The following is an 18,289-nucleotide window of genomic DNA, read 5'->3' on the forward strand; positions in this document are numbered from 1 at the left end:
TGGGACTTTGGCAGTGGCCGCACTGGCCTTGCGCGGGCAATGCCTGAATGAGTCGCGATGGTATAACACCGAATGGGTGACCATGCGGCGCCGTGTGGCGAGGCAGCCGGCCAGAGAGCGATTCGTCCTGGCCGCCAAGTTGAACTGTACTGCCCGAGTCCTTGCTCGGCACCCGGCTCTCGTCGAGTCGGGACCTATACTCGCCTTCGACCTTCGTTCAGCGCGCGCGATAGGGATGCCCTTTTCTCCGCGCGGCCGCTGACGTCGGCAGCTAATGGCCCCGTCGAGCCTGGGTTCCCCTCACTCCGCTCGTGCTGCTGATATTCCCGCAGGACATTGCGACTGGAATTAGGGTTACGCGACGAGGACGGCGACAGTGGTACGCCCCGCGCTGGCGGGCGCAGCCGGGGCGCCCAGGAAACTCGGTCGCCGGCGCCGCAGAAACAAGGTGCACAATTGCGCCACGAGCACGCCCGTTCTCCGCGGCGGCCAGGTCAAGGCCTTGTCTGTCGGCGAGGCCTTCGAGCGAGCGCAGATTCGGAGGCTGCTGCCGCCGCGGCATTCTTGGACAGCCCAGCGGTCATCTGACATGTGCCTTTCACTCGCGCGTGCCTTTGAACACGCGCGAGAGGCAGCTGAACGCAAGGCCAGGAACAACGCTCTCCGCTTGTCCAAAACTGCGTCACACTGATCCTGGATGATGTCCCCGGACGCCTGCTTTTCTCGCGCCATTGGAGAGCCTCACTTGCGGCTCCGAGATGGGTGGCCCGATCCGGAAGTGGCGCGAGCGAGCGACTTGGACGCAGAATCGTTGGACCGTGCCAAGCGGAACGCCCGCCGCGGCGCGTGGTTGCTTCTTGTCCGCGTGCGCCTCAATGCCTGGCATGGGGGAGGACGGGGGACACAATCGATGGGAGTAAGTGCGTGCGGAGCCGCCTGGTCGAGCGAGAGGCGCGACCGCGCGTCGTCGGCAGAGTTTTGAGCTGTGGCTTTTCTGTTTCGCAGCAGTCAAGGCGACGCGGTGGTGGTGAGCTCCTCACTGCCTGTGTGGGTGGTTGAATGGACATTGTGGTTGCAAAACGCGCGTACAGCAAACGCTGAGAAGGCGATCTTGTGAGTTTCGCTGCGGTGCGTGTTTAGGCATGTTTTCCGTTGATAACTGTTGGATAAGTAGCTCTTACGACATGCAGGTAATGGTCAGTTTGTTGATTTTTTTATGTTTAAATTGATTCACGAGGACCCTTTTCATTCTAGAATTACAAACGTGCAAGGCTTTTCCTTGCTTCTGCTAAGCCATCTTGAAGGTGGCGTACGAATTTCCATTCATTTCACAGACGCTGATTCTTCGGCAGCTGCAGTCGAGTGCTTGTAAAGCAAGATCGATAAACGCAGTCAGCGCTGCGGTCGCAGTGAGAAGGAGAGATGCGGTGTTTGCCTCTTGTTCGACCAGTCTTGCTGGCAAAAAAAGGGGGCTTGCTACAACGTATGCAGAGGTCGTGCCAAAATGGGTGATCGCACAGCTTACAAGCGATCGTGCGGGAGCAAGCTTGCTAGGCGGTCGATTATCGATATTGGCAGCACCACTGAACATGCCTTCCGGCCGAGTAAGTCGTTCAAGCCCGGAAAGTAAATTAGCCACTTAGTGTAGTTTTTCCGAAATGTCTGGCACGATTTCGTGTGCCCCCCCCCCCCCCCCCCCCAGGCATGATTCACCAGCCAAAGGATCGACAACATAGATGGAGTCGATGAGCTCGCCTATTTTGATTTGTCACGCAGTGGACCCTGTTGTTTGCCGAAACGGAGTAGCCTTGCCGACGTATCGGTTCGGGATTTCTGTCTGCAATGCAGGGAGTCGTGTCGTATTGAAACTGACGAACAGTGGCCTTTTGTTGATTGCATCAGGCGGCGACTGCCTGTCTTTCGGGAGCATCGGCTAGTCATTGTGTTCGGCTGCTTCGTGGGCACGTCGTCCTTCACAGGGCCAGTAGACCTTGTGTCATACACGGTCACTGTTGCATTGGCGTCGCTTCATTATTTTGACAAAAGTAAGCGATAAAAACGAAGTGGGTGATGTACTGCGGGGCAAAACATAGCCTATAGGTCAGTGTGAGGGAACGGTTGTCCGATTTGCGGAAGCTTGCTTGTTAGGAGTGTGTTCTTTTAGAGATCAATTTAAACTGTATAAAAGGGGGAGCGCGTCCGTATGAACGATACCTAGCCGTGCACACGCGAGCCTTGGAAGAAGCCACTATCACGCGATCAGGAGAAGCCGCTGATGCGTTCGCAGATCCGCATGTAGCAGTCGGGCACCCATTCTGCCTGATGGCGAGACCCAAGTGGAGGCTGGCGGTGCACGTCAGGCAGTCTTCTTGCTGAGCCACTCCGTCTTCGTTCACCCCTTCCTAATTTCTCCGCCCATTTTCGACTTCTGAGTCTGTGCGGAAACGACAGGTGTGTGAACTATTGGTACGACACGCCAGCAGCGGATGTATCCGCTCGCATCCTCCCCTTGCTACCGCGACACGCGCTCGTGTCATGGCATATCAGCGGTCATAGCCACACGAATCAGAGGCGTGTTCGCTGTGATGGGTCCGCTTCTTCGGAGAGAGAGAGAGAGTGAGTGTGTGTGTGCGTGCGTGCGTGCGTGCGTGCGTGCGTGCGTGCGTGCCGTTGTAGGTACCGTTGCAGAAACTGCCGCGGGCTCCGAATGAAACCGTTTCGGCGAACAGGGCGGCGTCGTGTCGTGGGCCAGCTTCGTCAGAAATAGAGTTGCGTAAGCATGTACGCGACCACTCTGCAGGAGTGAGCGAGATCCGGTGGGGCCCCCTTGAAGGGGAAGCCGCTCTTCGGTATCGTGCCTGTCGCTCCGCGTTGTCAGCGTGCGAAAGGCCCGTTCGTGGCTCCCCTGACAACGCTCGCTGGGCCCCCGCAACGCGGAAGTCTCTGTCCTCTGCACCGGAAGACGTGTTCTCAGCCCCCGGCGGAGCGCTCCCCGCGAGTACAGTGGCTCCGGCCGCCGTTCGCTTTCTTCGCCCGAGGGGAGCTCCGATTGTGCGGGTCCCGATCGGCGCCAATAACAGCTGCCCTGGCGCAATTGCGGTCTATAGCACCGCGAGCGCACGGCTGCCGTTGACGTTCGTTGGTGGCCCTGGCTCCGCCTATTGTGGGAGCAGGATCAGCGAACCGTTCTGCCTCTGCTCTGTCGGCACTGGCATTCCTCTTTAAGAACCTGGTCATGGGGGCTAGAAGTTGTGTGACAGTGTCGGATCCACTGCCTTCAGGCACCAGGAGTATTCGAACTCTCTCACTTTCGTGTCCTTCTGCTGAGTCTTGTATGCGCCAGCCCTCGATCTTAGCTGTCGCTGCCGAGAGCTGCAGTCCAGCGTGCTGGACGCATGTTATTGTCGCACTTTTCGCTGCATGTCTCCGCCATTGTTGCAACCGGCAGGGGCATTCACAGGCCCGCTCGTGCATACCAGGTTTGCAGGTCCAAGGTGGCAGCCGTACGCTGAGCCATCCTCGACGCCCTTGGCTCATTCTCGTAAGGGCAGCCGGCTCCAGTGAGGCCCGTTTCAACGAGGCCGTAGTAATCGCACGCGGCGGCGCTAGCTATTCAATGCGGCCTTTGTTGTCGGCCGCTCAGATGTTTTCTTTCGGTCGCCTCGTCACATTGTGGTAGCCCTCCCGTGCACGCTCGCGCTGTCGTCGTCCGGCTGCTCCGGAATACGCTGAAACAATGGTCTCCGCTTGCGCATACGCTGCTGCTACTCGCTGCGATGTCGTGTGACGCAGGGGGCAATCAAAGCGGACCTTTATAAGCCCGGCGGGCATCTTTCCTCATGCCGCAGAGCCGCTTGTGGCTGCGCACCGAGCGTGATTGGAGGCCATTTGACTCATTTGCTAAAACAGCGGGACCTCCCTCGCCCCGTCGTCCATTCAGGGCGCGCGGTACTGCGAGTGCGAAAACGCGGACACTTGCGCAATGCTTGCTACTGGTCGCATAATGACGCCTCACGGCAACAGAGGCTGTGCGCCGATGTTCGCACTGTCCGAAAGGTGGGCTTGTGTGCTTGGCTTACGCGGCACCCGATGTTCGCATTGTCCGAAAGGTGGGCTTGTGTGCTTGGCTTACTTGACACCCTTCCTGCAGGAAACGGACCTCTGGTACCATTTTGCAAAGGTTCCTAAAGAACGCATGTTTCATTTCGTGTTTCCATTGGTTCCTCTCCTGCGGCGGCCTTCTTTTCGTTCAGTGATTCGATTTGCGCATTTTGCTTGCGCGTCCGCTCATCGTCAGTGCGTGCTTGCGGAGGGAGCTTGCTTCGGGCCACTTTGATGCTTTTGCGCCAAATGTTTCGGGCACATCCATGTCTGCGTTTGGCGCCGCTTTATTCGACGATGGCGCACGCCTTCAGCGACACCTCTCAGGCAGCTGACGTCGGCAATAAACGCGTGGAGTGACAGCACTTCGCCGTCTACTTTTACGCCCCGGCGGAAGAGTTGCACAATCGGCAGCTGACGAAGAGGAATTGTGTTGCCCTTTAGTTTGCATTCATATGTACATATATACACCTCGTGCCCCTGGTATGAAAACCGAAGCTTGAGGCTTTGCTAGACCCTGAGTCCGCAGATACAGTGAACTAGAATATTCTAGTTCACTGTACCGCAGATTAGTTAGTTTGTGGGGCCGGTGGTGTACCCGCCCCGTTGGGCGACAAATTCGCAGCTCACACGTGCGGTAGTGTAGGCGCCTGGGAAACAGACTGTCTCTGCCGGCGGCTGTGCCGTGGGGCGGTCGACAAGCAGCCCCTTCGGCGGCGCTCACCCGCAACGTTCTACTTAATCAGGAATGCTGCGCCGTCGTCGACGCAGAGAGGGTCAGCGGGCAGGGCGCCCGTCCAAACGCCGCCAGGACTGACGGGCAAGGTTGCTGTCGCAGCGGCCGGTTCTCACGTCACTTTGGGGTCCCAGGTCGGTTCTGGCAGGGCTTTCTTTCATTCCGTTGCTCTTTCTTGCTGCCGCGCAGAACAAAGCTGCGCGTCACCAGGCGGCCACCTGACGCCCTTTTCGCACGGTGCCGTTCGGGGCCCATCTCGGCCACATGTGCATGGCTTCTTCGGATCCCTCGGGCGTCTTGTACGAGCGGGCTGATTGCTGCGCGAATGATTTATCGACATTGTCCCTGCGTACCCTCGGTCTGCTTTCTTTTGTTTCCGATTGTAATGGCAGGCTGTGCTTAAGTTTACACTTGACGCGGTCGTACTTTGTATGTGTGATAGTTATCGCGCACCCCTAAACTTTCTCTGGTTAGTCCTCGCTTATTTACTGTTATATAGTGGGGTTTGCTGTTTTCGCTGATTCAGAACTGCCTGTTTAAATGGGATTACCTGGCTGGGTTGTTCCTTCGCGTATGCCCTCAAATCGTTTCCTCAGAGCTCGTGCATACGCCGCGTTCGGTTCGGTGAAGGAAAATTCGCGATTCGGGGTAACTGTTATCAAATGCCGCCCTGCTGCGCGCAGGCTTTCTCTATTGCATCAATCTTGAGAGAGAGAGAGAAAGGCGCGAATGTAAACTGCACTTTGTGTGCGTGCGTGGGCTGGAGCGGGGAGAGAGCCACCGCAGTCGGGCGTTAATTTCTTCCTCCTCAGATTTCACGGCTGGGTAGACTCAACCCCATCTAGGGCCCTCCGTCTGTCCGACAGCTTCTGCCTTGGCAACCGCCGTTGGTCGTAGGAGGACGCACAACGGCCGTAACACAGTGCCAGAACGACCGCTTTGTTAGCGGTGCGTTCTATAGCGACGGCAGTTGTATTTTTTTTTTTTTTTCCCCTGGGCAATTTTCGTCCGTCGTGCATGCGGTGCGCGTTTCAGAGCCCAGAGCTGTTTCTTGTTGCCGCGCCAGTTTGGGTCGCAAGAAAAGAAAGACAAAAAAAAAAAAGGCGGGAGCCTGACGCTATCTGTTCGTTTGTGGAATTTAAGCGTGAGGCAAGTTCGATTCGCATTGCGCTCACGTTTACGTTAGGCGTTCGATCCTCTCCTAACCAGGGTAAAATATCTCCGGCGCGAGATTGGTCGGCGTTGCACGACTTCCGAAGCAGCGATTGAGATCGCCTCCGTCTCCATTTGCAAGGAACGCGCTCGGCGCAGTTGAGCACTCCTTCCTGCGCCTTCCGTTGCTGTCTTCGGCGCTTTTGCGTGCGGCTCACTGCTCCTGTGCAGGCAGGCCGGCGCGCGAGGTGTTTTCCGTAGCGCGAGCTTTTTCAAACTCGGCGCGTGCAAATTCAGCCCTTGGGGAAGAGCGCGCCGCCTATCTGGTCCAGCCCGCGGCGCTGCGTGTAGCCAGTGTAGCTAAGCGCGAGCGGCTGCTCCAAAGCGAGCCAAGGCTTTTTGCATAATTCTCTGCCTCGCTTTGCTTAGACATTTCGCTGAAGGTGCCTGTTGTAGAGCGCTGCCTGCTGTGTGGTTCCCGCTTCTAAGGACGGCGCGACAAGGAGAGCGTGTGCCGGGCGTCACCGCCTGGCGTGTTGCGTCTGTAACCCACTTTCTGTCCTTCCATCGCGCCATCGCCTGAAGGATTCCGTTCGGCCGCGAGCTTCGCGTGCCGCTAATGTGTCGTGCGAGGATCCCGCGGTCGTTGTATTGGCAGTGCCCATTCAGCCGCAGCGACCCACTTTTTCCTCGCTGCCGTTTCGTGCCTTGGCGATCTTGGGACCCTCGTTGTAGAATCTGGTGCGACATCTTCTGGTAAATCAAAAGTCAATCAAGCACAGACCGCGCTCCTTCCAAGAGTGGCCCGTAAATCCACACTTAACCAAGCACCGATGGAGCATTTTTTTTTTTTTTTAGTGTAATAATTTTGGGTTGTTTTGTACGGGCGCGAAATGCAAAAACGCCCATGTGCCGAGGTACCAGCGAGCAGTAAGAAATCCCAGCTGGCCTTGAATTATTCCGGAGCCTTCCCCTACGACGTGCCGTATATCTCGCAGTGTAGCTATTACTGCTGTTTTCACTGTGCCCTTGTTAAAATTTTGGGTGGTATAATAGAGCTATTCTCTGTGACCATATTATATCCCAGATTGTCTGCACACGTACGGTACGAAAGAATGTTCGGCTACAGCGAGATTGTGCAAGGGTTAACAAACGTCTGGAGTTTTGTCATTTCGTTTGGAGAAGAAGGTGGGGGAGTACGTTGCGCAACAAAGTTCCATGATTGGTTGCTGGGAAGGGTGTGGGAAGGAGTGTTACACGAACAAAGGAGTTCTTTGAACGTAGGAGCAGTGTAGGTTTTTTCGCCGAGGAAAGTTTCTCGTGGGCGGCCTTGAAGTTATTACTTCGTTCTAGCACGGCACCACGCTGTTATCGCGTGCTCGCGAGGGCAGTGTTTCTTTAGGGACGAGAGGGGGTTTGCTGTGGCGTGCACCGAGAACACCCGTGAGCGCGGGACACGCGAGAGTGATTGATGGGACGCGAGCCCAGCCGAACAGCGAGCGCGCGGTGGCGAGATATATGTTTGCGCAGTGGCTCGCACGATTGCTCGGCATGGCTCGCCTCTTCCCACGCGTCACGAGCACTACTAGGAGGCGAAATTGTTCTCGGCTAGGTACCTGCGGTGATTCTGGGGGCATTTGCAGGTGGGAAACAATAGCGAAAAAAAAATTGTTGTGTTAGCTTTTGATTTTATAAAACGGCAACAACCTCCACATCTGAATTTAGAAATGCCTCCTCTGGGATGAAGGTTTTTTTTTTTTTTTTTTTTTAACGTTCGCTCGGTGGTTTGAGACTTCCTTTCGTCTGGGGCACTGAACTTTCCAGGGAGCTTTTGGGCCCTAAAGTTTTGGAAGAATCCTAGACATCCTTGTACAGTTCCAGTAGCTCTCGTGTAGTGTTCCTCCACGGATGTCCCGAGCATGTGGCGTCGGGTGGAACGTGCAAGGGGTGTCCGGCGTGCTGCATCCTCCGGGGATCGAAAGGGCGCGCAGAGAAAAGGCTGGAGATAATGGTTGCCGCCGCGGCGGTCGCTTTGTGTGCACCGCTGACGTCGCGCTGGCTGGCACGCAACCTTGGCGATGCATCTTGGGGGCCACCGGCGGCGCGGCCAGCGGATGCTGCACAGGCGGCCCCTTTGTTTTCACATCGCGGAGCATAATTCGCACCGCCGGTTGGCCACTCTCTGCTTTCGTGATCGCGGATGGAAGGTCACCTGGCGGCTCTGCTGCTTTCTGATGGTCACCAGCTGGCGGACAATGCGGTTCCTGGATTCCAATGGCCGAGTTTTGGATTTGCTGCGAGTGTAACTAGCTGAATTGCACGCTTGAAGTGGCATGAAAAACCCGTTGAAAAATCCGTCGCCGCTGAGCTAGACGATGTTTACCGAGCTTTCCGCGGTCTTCTGCTCGAGACCACGAAAACAGTTTACGTCGATCGCTGCCGATTGGACGCACTTTTCCGATTTACGGGGGAAAACGGCGGGGGAACCGCGCAAGCTGGCGCCTGGCAGAAAATGCGAGGACGCTTGGCGGCCCCCGCGGGACATTTGTTCCGCGCTCCTTATCTGGGGAGGGAATCGGCGCACCAGCCACACCCCGGGGTATTGGCGGAATGGCTTCTTGCGACGTCCTTGGCGAATAAGGGCGCGAACCACTTCTTTTCCAGCGGACGCGAAGGCTCGCGCTGCCCTTTTATATTCGCCGCAATATATAACGCGCGTTGATGTGGGGTGGGCTGTACGCATGTGGAGGTTTGTACCCTGCAGGTGCCTTTTTGGATGCGCCTCAGAAGCCACGTGAGCGCTTGCATTGTTTGTGGCATGTGTCGCTTCTTTTAGCGACAAAACACCGTAAAGGAGCGCGGCCTTCATTTCCCGATGTCGCGAAACTTCTTGTTTGCTTAATGCCTTTCCTTTTCCATTACCCGCCTTTCTTTCCTTGTTTCGTCTGGTGCTGCTCTCGCGTGTGTCATAAGGCGCTAGACATCTGTCGTGAGGTCGCGTGCTTCCCACCTCTGGCGCTTTCCGTTTCGGTCGTGTCGTGCGCTTGTCCCGTCGGCGTTCATGGCCGCGCCGCGTGTAAGTGCCGCGGTTACAAAGTCATATGTCACCGGGAGACCTGTTACGTGCCGCTCGCGTGGCCGGTTTGTCACTGCTTCCGGGGTCTTCTCCATTTGCTAACGGTCCCGGATGGCGTGGCACATTCGTGGCTGCCTTTTCTCGGCTGCACGACTATCGATGGCCAGCGTGCCGAGGTCGCGATCACGGCGCCCGTGTCAACAACCTGCGGCATCCCGGTCGGCCCTCCGTCGGAATGTCGCCCGCCTCATTCTGACGGAGGGCCGCGCGACCGGACTCTCTCCCCTGGAGTATTGGATTCCCCACGCTCGGGGCGTGCGTGCCTGCCCGCGGGGCGCTAGCGGGCCCCGACGAAAACGTTAATTGTCCCGGTGCGCGGCGCCCTTTTTTTTAGCGGAAAGCGGAACTGGTTTCGGCCTTTCTCCGGGGTGCTCGCCGCGTGATGTCCGGTCGCGAAGATGCGCCGGCGGCTATCGGCGAAGGCCATCGGTGGTGCACTTTTCCCAAAGGGGTGGCTCGCCTAACGGTGCTGGCGCGTGACCCTCCGGGGAAAGCGGATGCTCCGGGGTGGAGTCCGCTCCACATATCCGGGGCGACATGATTTATTCGGGTGGGAGTGCTTCCGGTCGCGTGGGCCCGCGTTGGAAGACGCGCTCGTGTCTCGTCGCACGGCGAGGCCAGGCGCAGCGAGAGACACAGAGCGAGCCGTCCCCCGCGCAGTCTGCACTGCCGACCACGGTTTGACCTCGCTGCGCGACCTTTTTCTAGCGCGCTGGAAGGCGTCCAAGTGACTTCTGGAGCGACGCGTTTCATTCGCGGCCGCCGCAGTACACGGGCGCCCGATAACAACGGTTCTGGTGTTTTGTCGCGTTCACATTTTGGTGCCGTTTCCCGCAGCCTTTGTGGGAACCGTAGCCAAGAACCGGCTTCTTGCGCTGCCACAGATTCGGCCGCTCGATTGCGGCTTCGCAGTCGCCTAGCGTTTGACGAGGCTGTCGATTGCCTCGTTTGCATTCTCTAAAGGTAGATTATATTTGCCACACCTTTTATCACCACAGCCCTTATTTTCGTGCGAAAGTAAGTGCAGCTAACGAATGCGCGTGCGGAAACGGGGTGAGTATAATGTCGCAGTTCTTGAGCCCTCACAGCTCAGAGAAAATTGTATGAGAAACTTGACGCACAACTTTCAGGTGCCTTTTCTCGAAGCGCAATAAATTGGGCGTAGGGACGACCGACGCGTATTTGAAGCAAAATTTGCTCGGCTTATTTTGTAGCGAGTTTCGCCTCACCGGCCATTGCACTTAAGCTCGAAAAGGAGTTCCTGGGCTAAAATAAGAAATGCCGCAAAAAGTAGTTTCCCCTCGAAGCCGCGGGGCAACGGTTCAAGTAGGCATCAAGTTGAACTGGATGTTTTTCTCTTTTCCCCGCCTCACGTGCTACGTGCGCAGTGTACCTTGCTAAGGATGTCTCTGCTTCCCGTTTGCTCGCGGAATGGGTTAGGTCGCTCTTTATCTCGCTCTCGTGGTTGCACTGACCCTTATCTCGTCGCAGTCGACGGGGGCCGTGTCGCCAGTGCACGGTGCCGTGCTTTGCACATTTTTCTTTCCCTTCTGCCGATTCCAACTTCGCCTTGATCAGTTGCGGAACACAGTGCGGGGGCGCCCGACGTGATCGATAGTCCCCTTTCCCCTGTTAAGTGCAGCGGCGGCCAGTGTCGTTGACCCTGCGACCGCTTCTCAGCAAACGGTTGTCGCACCGAGCGTCGTGACTGGGCACGAGCTGCTCCTGCCAGCTTGTGTTTACGGTGAGGAGGGACCGATTACATTGGCAGGGGGCGTGCGGAAAGGCAGCTCGTGCCATTCCGGGCCCGGCTTAGGTACACCGTGCATGGAGATTAGTGCGATGTGGTCCCTGAATGGACGCGCACGACGTCCAGGCCAGCGGGGGGGAGGCTCCGAGATGTGACGGGCGCTCATGCCGTTCGGAAGCTCCTTGCCGGGGCGTTTCCGCGTCGTGCAGTTTTCGAGGGCCGCGGCAAGCGTGTCGTGCTCGGAGGCACTTTCTGTGACAGCAGCGCTGCCTGCCTGCAACTTTTACCGCTTGACCGTGCGAAACGGCTCTCTCTCTCACTGGGCACGTCAGCGCTCAACTAGGAAGTGTCTTATCCGCACATAAACAATCCTGCCTCTCTTCCACGGCGTCCCCGTGCGCGCACCTCTGACTGCGCTGCTCGGCACGCCTCCGCGTCTGACGGGAGCGCAGCGATGCTGGCAATCAACTGTTGTTTCCTCACCGTCAGAGGTCGCAGTTCGACGTAAAGTTAGTTTTTTTGTCGTTGTTTTGAAACTTTACTTTTCGCTGAGCTCACGATTGCCCCTTGTAAAGACCGTGCCCTGTGACTCTGGATGCCTTCGTTTACTGTTGGCTGTGTTTGCGCAGCTTATATTAGCCCAATGGCGACTTCTATGAGCACTATTTTCCGCCCGAAGCGCTCGTTTCAAGCTCCACTCCGAGCACAAGCATGGTTCGGTTCATTTTGGGGCTTGTACCGTGCCGTTGTTCTTACGCACCCTCTGCCAGCGGCCCGGGCGGTGGTCCCGCGATCAATGCCCCGGCATTGCTGCGGTGGACGAGGGCCCCTGGCCGCTGCCGGGCTGACTTGAACGGTGGGAGGAACAGAGTGGGAGCGAAATTTAGCGCTCGCCGAACGGCCGTCCTGTCTATCTATCCTCGCGCAAGAGGATACATTTCATTGCTTACCAGACTAATTTTGAAGGGTCTCTTGTGGTTGGAGCCCCTTTTCCAAGATGATGCGGCCCACGGACCAAAGGCTGCGTGGCGCCCTCCCTCCCCCCTTTATTTACCGCCCTTCTGCCTGGTTCGGCTACGCCGAACTTTGGTGTCGGCGTGCGGATCGGAGACGTGCCCCTCGAACAGGAGCGAATTTTCTGACGCGTGCAGCGCCAGACGCGGGAGTAAAAAGCAGATCGGCTGGCTCCCGCTTTTTAAGCACACTCCTGTTTCTGGTATCACTAATCGACTATCTGCGGCGCACTTCGAATAGGTTTTCTCCTCACGTGTCGCCTTTCGGACTCGCCGTCTGCTTCCCGGGCCAGAAGGTTGCCTCCTCGAGAGAGAGCTAACGCCTTCTGTGCTTTGTCACGACCTTTCATTCTTCGAAGAGCTAATTTAAGTCTGCTGCTCGATAAGTGGGACGCCTTGAACGTCGGCCTTTTTGGAGAACAGCGCATTCTGGCCAGAATTTGCAAGTGCGTGACCTGGGTGCGCGCCACTGACGCCTGTCGAACGGACAAATGGCGCCTCGCCCATGCTTAGCGTGGGCCTCTCGGATTGTTTTCCTTTCTTTGACGCGTGAAAAGGGCACGGCTGGCAGCAAAAGAAAAGGCGGGCGTCGCTCCGGCCACTTCCGCGTGCTCTACCGTGGACAGCCGCGCTTCTCGTCAGTCGGTGGCGGCCGAAAACTGGTTCCCTGGGTCCCAGCTTTGGCTCACGCGATACGCTATCGACCGTATACGTACTTTCGATCGGGCCGCGCTGTGGCACGCGGACGGCACGATCGGTCTTATCGCACCGGGAAGCGGCCCTTTACGACGTCACCCTCGCCTCTGGGTCGGGCCGCGTTGCGGTTCTCCGCGCGATGTCCCAGGGGGCCGCGCCGCGCCATTCGCGCCCCGCTACCTGCGAGAGGACCGCTTCCGGGGCCTTCCGAGTTCCTGGCATCTTGATGCGCCTTCTCACCGCACGAGCAAAGTGGTCGCACTTTCGTTGCTTCCGAAACAGCTTCCGGGGCAGCCGCGTTTGCCAGCTTGGTAGGAGGACGGAACGAGCGCTGTGTGCCGAAGCTCGGAACATTCGTATGAGAGTTTGAGAAGCTCGGAAGCTCGTATGAGAGTTTGTTGCTACCCCACGCGCTGTCTCTTGTGAGGGCGCCGCCGTCGGGAGCATCTCATCCTTGCAAGCACCGGCTGCGGTAGTGTTCCGGTTCTGCATGGCTGCCGTGGAGGCGACCTTGCGGAGCGTAGACTGTACGGCGGCTGCGCAGAATGAGAATAGATCTAACTGCGCTGGCTGACGTTCGATGTCGCCCTCCCCATCAGCACGTCCTTGGAGGCGCGCGCGCGTAGGCGAGCCTGTGCTGCTCGGCCTAACCCTGGAATGCGCGAGCGGTTCTTTTTTCCGGCTCGTTTGCCTCCCACGGATAAGAGTACCGCCGTGCGTTTGGCGCGCACATCGCGTGGAAGCAGCACGCGCGGCTCACTGCGGAACGATGCACTCCGGCTCCCATGTATGGCGGCCGCCTTTTGTTCTTGCGGGAAGCACGTCCCGCCCTCCCGATATCGGCCGCTTCAGCTTTGCGTCGCAAAAGCGGGCTTGGCGCACAAGTCGAGCTGCTGTGGCACAGTTATGCAACGGCGCCCGTGTCGACGCGCAGGCTACGTGCTCACTGCCGTTTCGAATCAGAGCGGACTTGCCGCTCACGTGAGGTGGACATTCTGAGTACCTGTGCTGCGGCATTGTGCGCGCACAATGGCTGCGCATTAGTCCAGCCGTGCCTTTTGCCGTTGCATGGCGGAGTGCACCGACGTCATGTTACAGCTAACTGGCATCTGTGGCGTGTATTCTGTAACCTGCGGAGAAAATCCGGGAAACGCATTGTGGTCGCTGTAGGCACATGCGCGGTCTGGTATTTTGTTATTCCGGGCAAAAGTTATTTTTATGCGCTACTCACTCGATCCCAGCCACGATGTCTGTGCACGAACCCCAATAAGGTCGAAACTATGCACTACTGCTCGTATAGCCGGAGTCGCTTTGAGACGTTAAATACGATAAAGCGTATCCAGTCGGTTGCGAAATACGAATCGTTTGTTATCTCATTGCTGAACTGCAGTGGTGTGATCGACATAAGAATTTCAGCGGGCGGTTTCTCACATTTGTTTCCGCTGCAGTGAAGCCAACTTTAACCTCCATCGCGCGCTTTGAAAATACGTAAGAGAAGGTGTCTGGCTAATTGTATACAGTATCACGGATTCAACGTTGCCCAGTGCATCTATCGCGCCTTGCTGTCGTTGCCGCTGCGTTTTCTTTTCTTTTTTTGCTGATTGTGCGCAGCTTAGGGTGGGCATCACGCTGCGGTCGATCCTCTTTTCCTGGTTGTCCGGCGCAGAGCCCTGCGCTCGCGTGTGTGCACTGTGGGCGGCCGCAGTCGACTTGGCCTCCCTCTCTGCCCTTCACGCGCGTCGACTGCGACGCATTGGTGAGCACCGATAATGAGGCAGGCTGTCCTCGTTACACGTTGGAGTGTTATTGGGGGTACGCCCAGCGTTAGCGCGCTCGCCTGTCTGCAGCGCCCGTCTGCGCTGCTTGAAGGCAGTGCATGCTACAAGGCTGACAGACAGTCCACGCTGTTCCGAGTTCATCGGAAGGCATGAAACGCATGCTAAGTAGTCAAGAACTTCTGGCTTTCATAACGGCGTGAATAGTGGAAAAGTATACGCGACAACAGTAACGGCGTTTAAAACGCGACCCATGGTTTCACGTGCCTTTCACGAGCTTCCTCTTACGGGCTATGCAGGCTTAAAGCCTGAATCGCATGCACGCGAAAACTTACGCGAACGCGACGGCGGCACGCGTCGCGCGAAGCCTTCGCGCGAACAGAAATGCATGTGTCGCTTGGCTCGTCGCTCGGATCTGCCGAAATAGAAAATTTCGCTCGTTCGCCCGGAAGTAACCGTACGTCACTGCCGCGCATTTCGCATGCTTTCTTTATTTTGTCGTGTTGCATTGTGATTGTGCATTACCGCGTAAACATTTCGCTTTGTACGAACAATGGCGGATAGCCAAGGATTCAAAGAACGTCTAATCGCAACCGAAACAACAGTAGAACCAAGGGGTCACGTGACTATTCGTGCCGATTACAGTGCAAGTTCACACACATTCGATACGGTTTGCTGTAAATACATTTTACTTTGCCATGTTGTCGCAAAATAACGTTAATTCTTGCAATCGTTATGACTCTTGTTAGATTTGGCAATAGTTTTGCGGTGTACTAAGCCACTAAGCCAGCCAAATGCCAGCGTTGTCGTCGTTTCGCTCGGTTCGCGCTGTCGCGTGCATGCGTCTTCCCCAGTAGGCGACGGAGCGAACCATGATCGCTTACGCCGCGCCGCCTTGTCGCTTCGCTCACTTTTTCGCTCACATGCGTTTCCCGCTTAAGTCGTCACCACAAGCCATAGGGAAAGCTCCGCTCTTTCTGATTCTGGTTTCGCGCTAACCTGATTGGGACTGAACGAACAAAAGCTCTCTGGCGCACGTGCCGCGTCTCGTTGAGTGGCTTTCTCATAACCCCCCCCCCCCCCCCCCCTCTTGTTATCCTTTCGTGAAGTATGCGCTAATCAGGTGCCGTGTCCTCGCGGTCCGGTCGTAGCGCAGCGATGTTATACGGCGATAAACGTCGAAATGCGAGGTGCGTTTATTTTTTTCGCGTGTGATTCCTTTCCGTGATCCGGGGCGGATAGGGCGGCGTAAATAAGGCGGTGGCTGTGCCGAATTGTGCCACGCACCATTTCGCGCGGAACGGCGGGTGTTCAAATCGCGGACGTGAGATGCTGCTGCCGATAGCCCGCCCCGCGGCGGCTCGCTCCCGCTTGGCAGGTCGTCCATACCGTTCACATGTCGGTTACGGAAGACTGGGCACGAGTAAATCATCGCCGTCGGTGCGGCCATCGCGCAACGAAGATGTCAAGATTCTGCTGAATCCACGCAAATCATCCATCACAATCCGATGACTCAATAACCATCAGCCTCGCTAGCAGTGGATCTCAAGAGCGTCAATTCTATTTCCTGACATGCCCCAGCAGGAACGGCTTCTCGGCGCGGATGTGGGCTCCCTTCTTCGCGCATAGCTTCCACATGATAACCATAAGGTTTGAACGCTTCTGCTGCAAGCATGACGCCTTTCTGTGGCTGATCGCGACACAAACGTTTCCCGCCTTGTACGCGGCACCTGTCTCCGTTTGGGGAACACACAGCAATACGATGACATTGATAAAAATGGCCGGCGTAGTGCAAGTGAACTCGCAGCGAAGTGGCAGGATACTGAATGACAGCCGGGAGTTCGTTGCCATGCGGGGGCTACAAAGTGCTCGTCACTGATTTCAAGGTTTGTTCGATTAGGCCATCGTTGACTGATGGTGTGTTCTGTGGTCGCACAGCGTCAGTCAGCGGTAGCGTAATGTCGCGGTTACCGCGCGGGAAAACGCAGCAGTAGCGGCGGGCATTCACCGGTCTCCAGGCGCGCGTTCCCAGCAGCCGGGTCTCCTCGTGTGTCCCGGCGTGCTGGGAACGGCGGCCGAGGCCGCGCCCCGGGGCCTGCAGAGGCCCTGCGGCACTGGAGCCGCGAACACGGCGCACTCACCGGGTGGTACGGGGGCAGCGCTGGGGCCGGTGAGGTGTTTAATCCTTTGGGCAAGAGCGGCACGGCGGCTGTTCGACGGGGGCCTCCTTCTGGCCGACTGGTTCCCTGGCGTGGCCTGCGCGCCCTTCTGCGCGGCAAGAAGGCAGCCTCCTCGCCTCGCGGGCGAGGGCGGCCGTGCCATTGGGCCCGCAAGGTGTGGTCTCCTTCTCGGCCCGTGTTGACATGGGGGCCATTCCGTGTTTGCCGCCCTGTAGGCCTCTGTGGTGTTTCCTTCACGTTGAGAGAAGACAGTGGGCAAAAGCCACGTCGCAACCCAAACTCTGGCCTTGTTTAAATCACTGGCGGTAGGGACAGTGAATGGACGGGTGAGAGCGAGACGATGCGAAGATTCGCTCTCCAACATCGACTACGTACGCTATCCGAAGTTCTCTCAGCTCAATTCAATGGCTGGCATTATGAATGGAGCGCAATCGCTGGATGCATTGCGCGCCTAGGCGAGTTGCGCCGAAGGGTGGTAAAAGCGAAATTCATTTTTTTTTTTAATGTAACCGGGGTCTTGTCTGATGCGCTTCTCGACGAACTATATTGTATGCATGGTTTTGTATTTGACTAAAAAATGAGTTATTCCTCTTCCACTATAATGTCGTTCTGTCTAACCGTTTCATTAATAATTTTTCTGCGGCAATTCGCTTTCATGACCTTTCACAAAGTACCTCGCAGAATTTGGCTATGATAAATCATCATCTGTGTTGTCCCTAGTTCAGGTGTTCAGCCGTGCGGTGGAAAAAATTGACCCGAAAATCATAGATGAAGCATCCATTAAGGATTCATACTGTCTGGAAAGGCAGCGTTTTGCAAGTGCGTGTTTCAAAGAAATTGTTTTTTTTTTTTTTTTTTTTTGTTGTTGTTGTTGCTGCTGTTGCCAGTGCTGTACCTGGCACACCTGCCGAGTAAAAGGGCCTTGCGTCTATCTCTTCTTTCACAGTAAAAAATTTAAAAAAGGAAAAAAAAAAAGAGGATGAGACAGCGAGTTTTAGAAATAAATGAGACAGAATAGCACTAAGCAAGCTGCTACCGTGTTTCAGCCCCAGGCGCCTTTGGCAGCGCGGCTTTCGGCGGCTGGGCAGCATGGAAGGCGCGCCCGTTTGGCTCCTCCCGCAGCTTCGAATTACCCGGGGAAAATATTCCTTGATACAAAGGCGGCCGCTTTGGCCGAGCCTACATAGCTGTGCTCGTTAAAAAGGGAAAGTAAAGCAGCGATTTCGGCAGAGAAATGCTCTTCCGAGGTGGGAAGGTCCTCCTCCCCCCTCGTCTCGTCCTGCCCGCGGGAAGGAGTGCGCACGCGGGGTGTGTCTTCCTTGCGAGCTCTCCCGAGGCGCTGCCGTCTCTGCAGGAATGCGCGCAGGTGGGCAGCCTTTGTTGTTCGGCCCCGTCCGAGAACTTTTCCTTTCCCGGAGCGCGGGAACCTGCGCAGACAAAAGCCGCTTTGACGGCGCCCGACACAGGGGTCACTTTTTGCCTGCTTCGGCGAAAACGTCTTCAGCAATAATAATAAAAAAGAAGCAAGTAGAAGTAAGAACCACTGGCGCTACTGCGGCCACTTTGTTGGCTGTGGCTGTTATTGTTTTGTTTCTTTTTGCTGCGACTGCTTTCTTTCTCTTTTTCTCTCTCTCTACGAGAAGCCGGCTGAAAGGCGAGGCCGTTTATCGTTTCGATTATGAAAATGCGAAACGGCGCGCCATTATAAAAACCGAGGCAAAAATAGCCGGACGAGGCAGACTGGACTCAG

At 56.5% G+C, this 18,289-nt stretch overlaps 2 protein-coding genes across 3 annotated transcripts in view; one reads left to right on the plus strand and one right to left on the minus strand.

Moving 5' to 3' along the window:
* LOC146206046 (uncharacterized) overlaps window positions 1-16,671 on the minus strand; it is a 37,045-nt gene extending 20,374 nt beyond the window's left edge. Inside the window, exon 1 of the mRNA XM_084590700.1 lies at window positions 16,501-16,671. The gene's annotated coding sequence lies outside the window, so the exon portion shown is untranslated. The remainder of the gene's footprint in view (window positions 1-16,500) is intronic.
* The window catches only part of Rab3GAP1 (RAB3 GTPase activating protein subunit 1), a 257,376-nt gene that overhangs the window by 80,234 nt on the left and 158,853 nt on the right, over window positions 1-18,289 (plus strand). The window lies entirely within an intron of this gene.

This window comes from Amblyomma maculatum, chromosome 1, assembly GCF_055883805.1.
Source record: "Amblyomma maculatum isolate TAMU_Amacu chromosome 1, ASM5588380v1, whole genome shotgun sequence".
NCBI lineage: Eukaryota > Metazoa > Arthropoda > Arachnida > Ixodida > Ixodidae > Amblyomma > Amblyomma maculatum.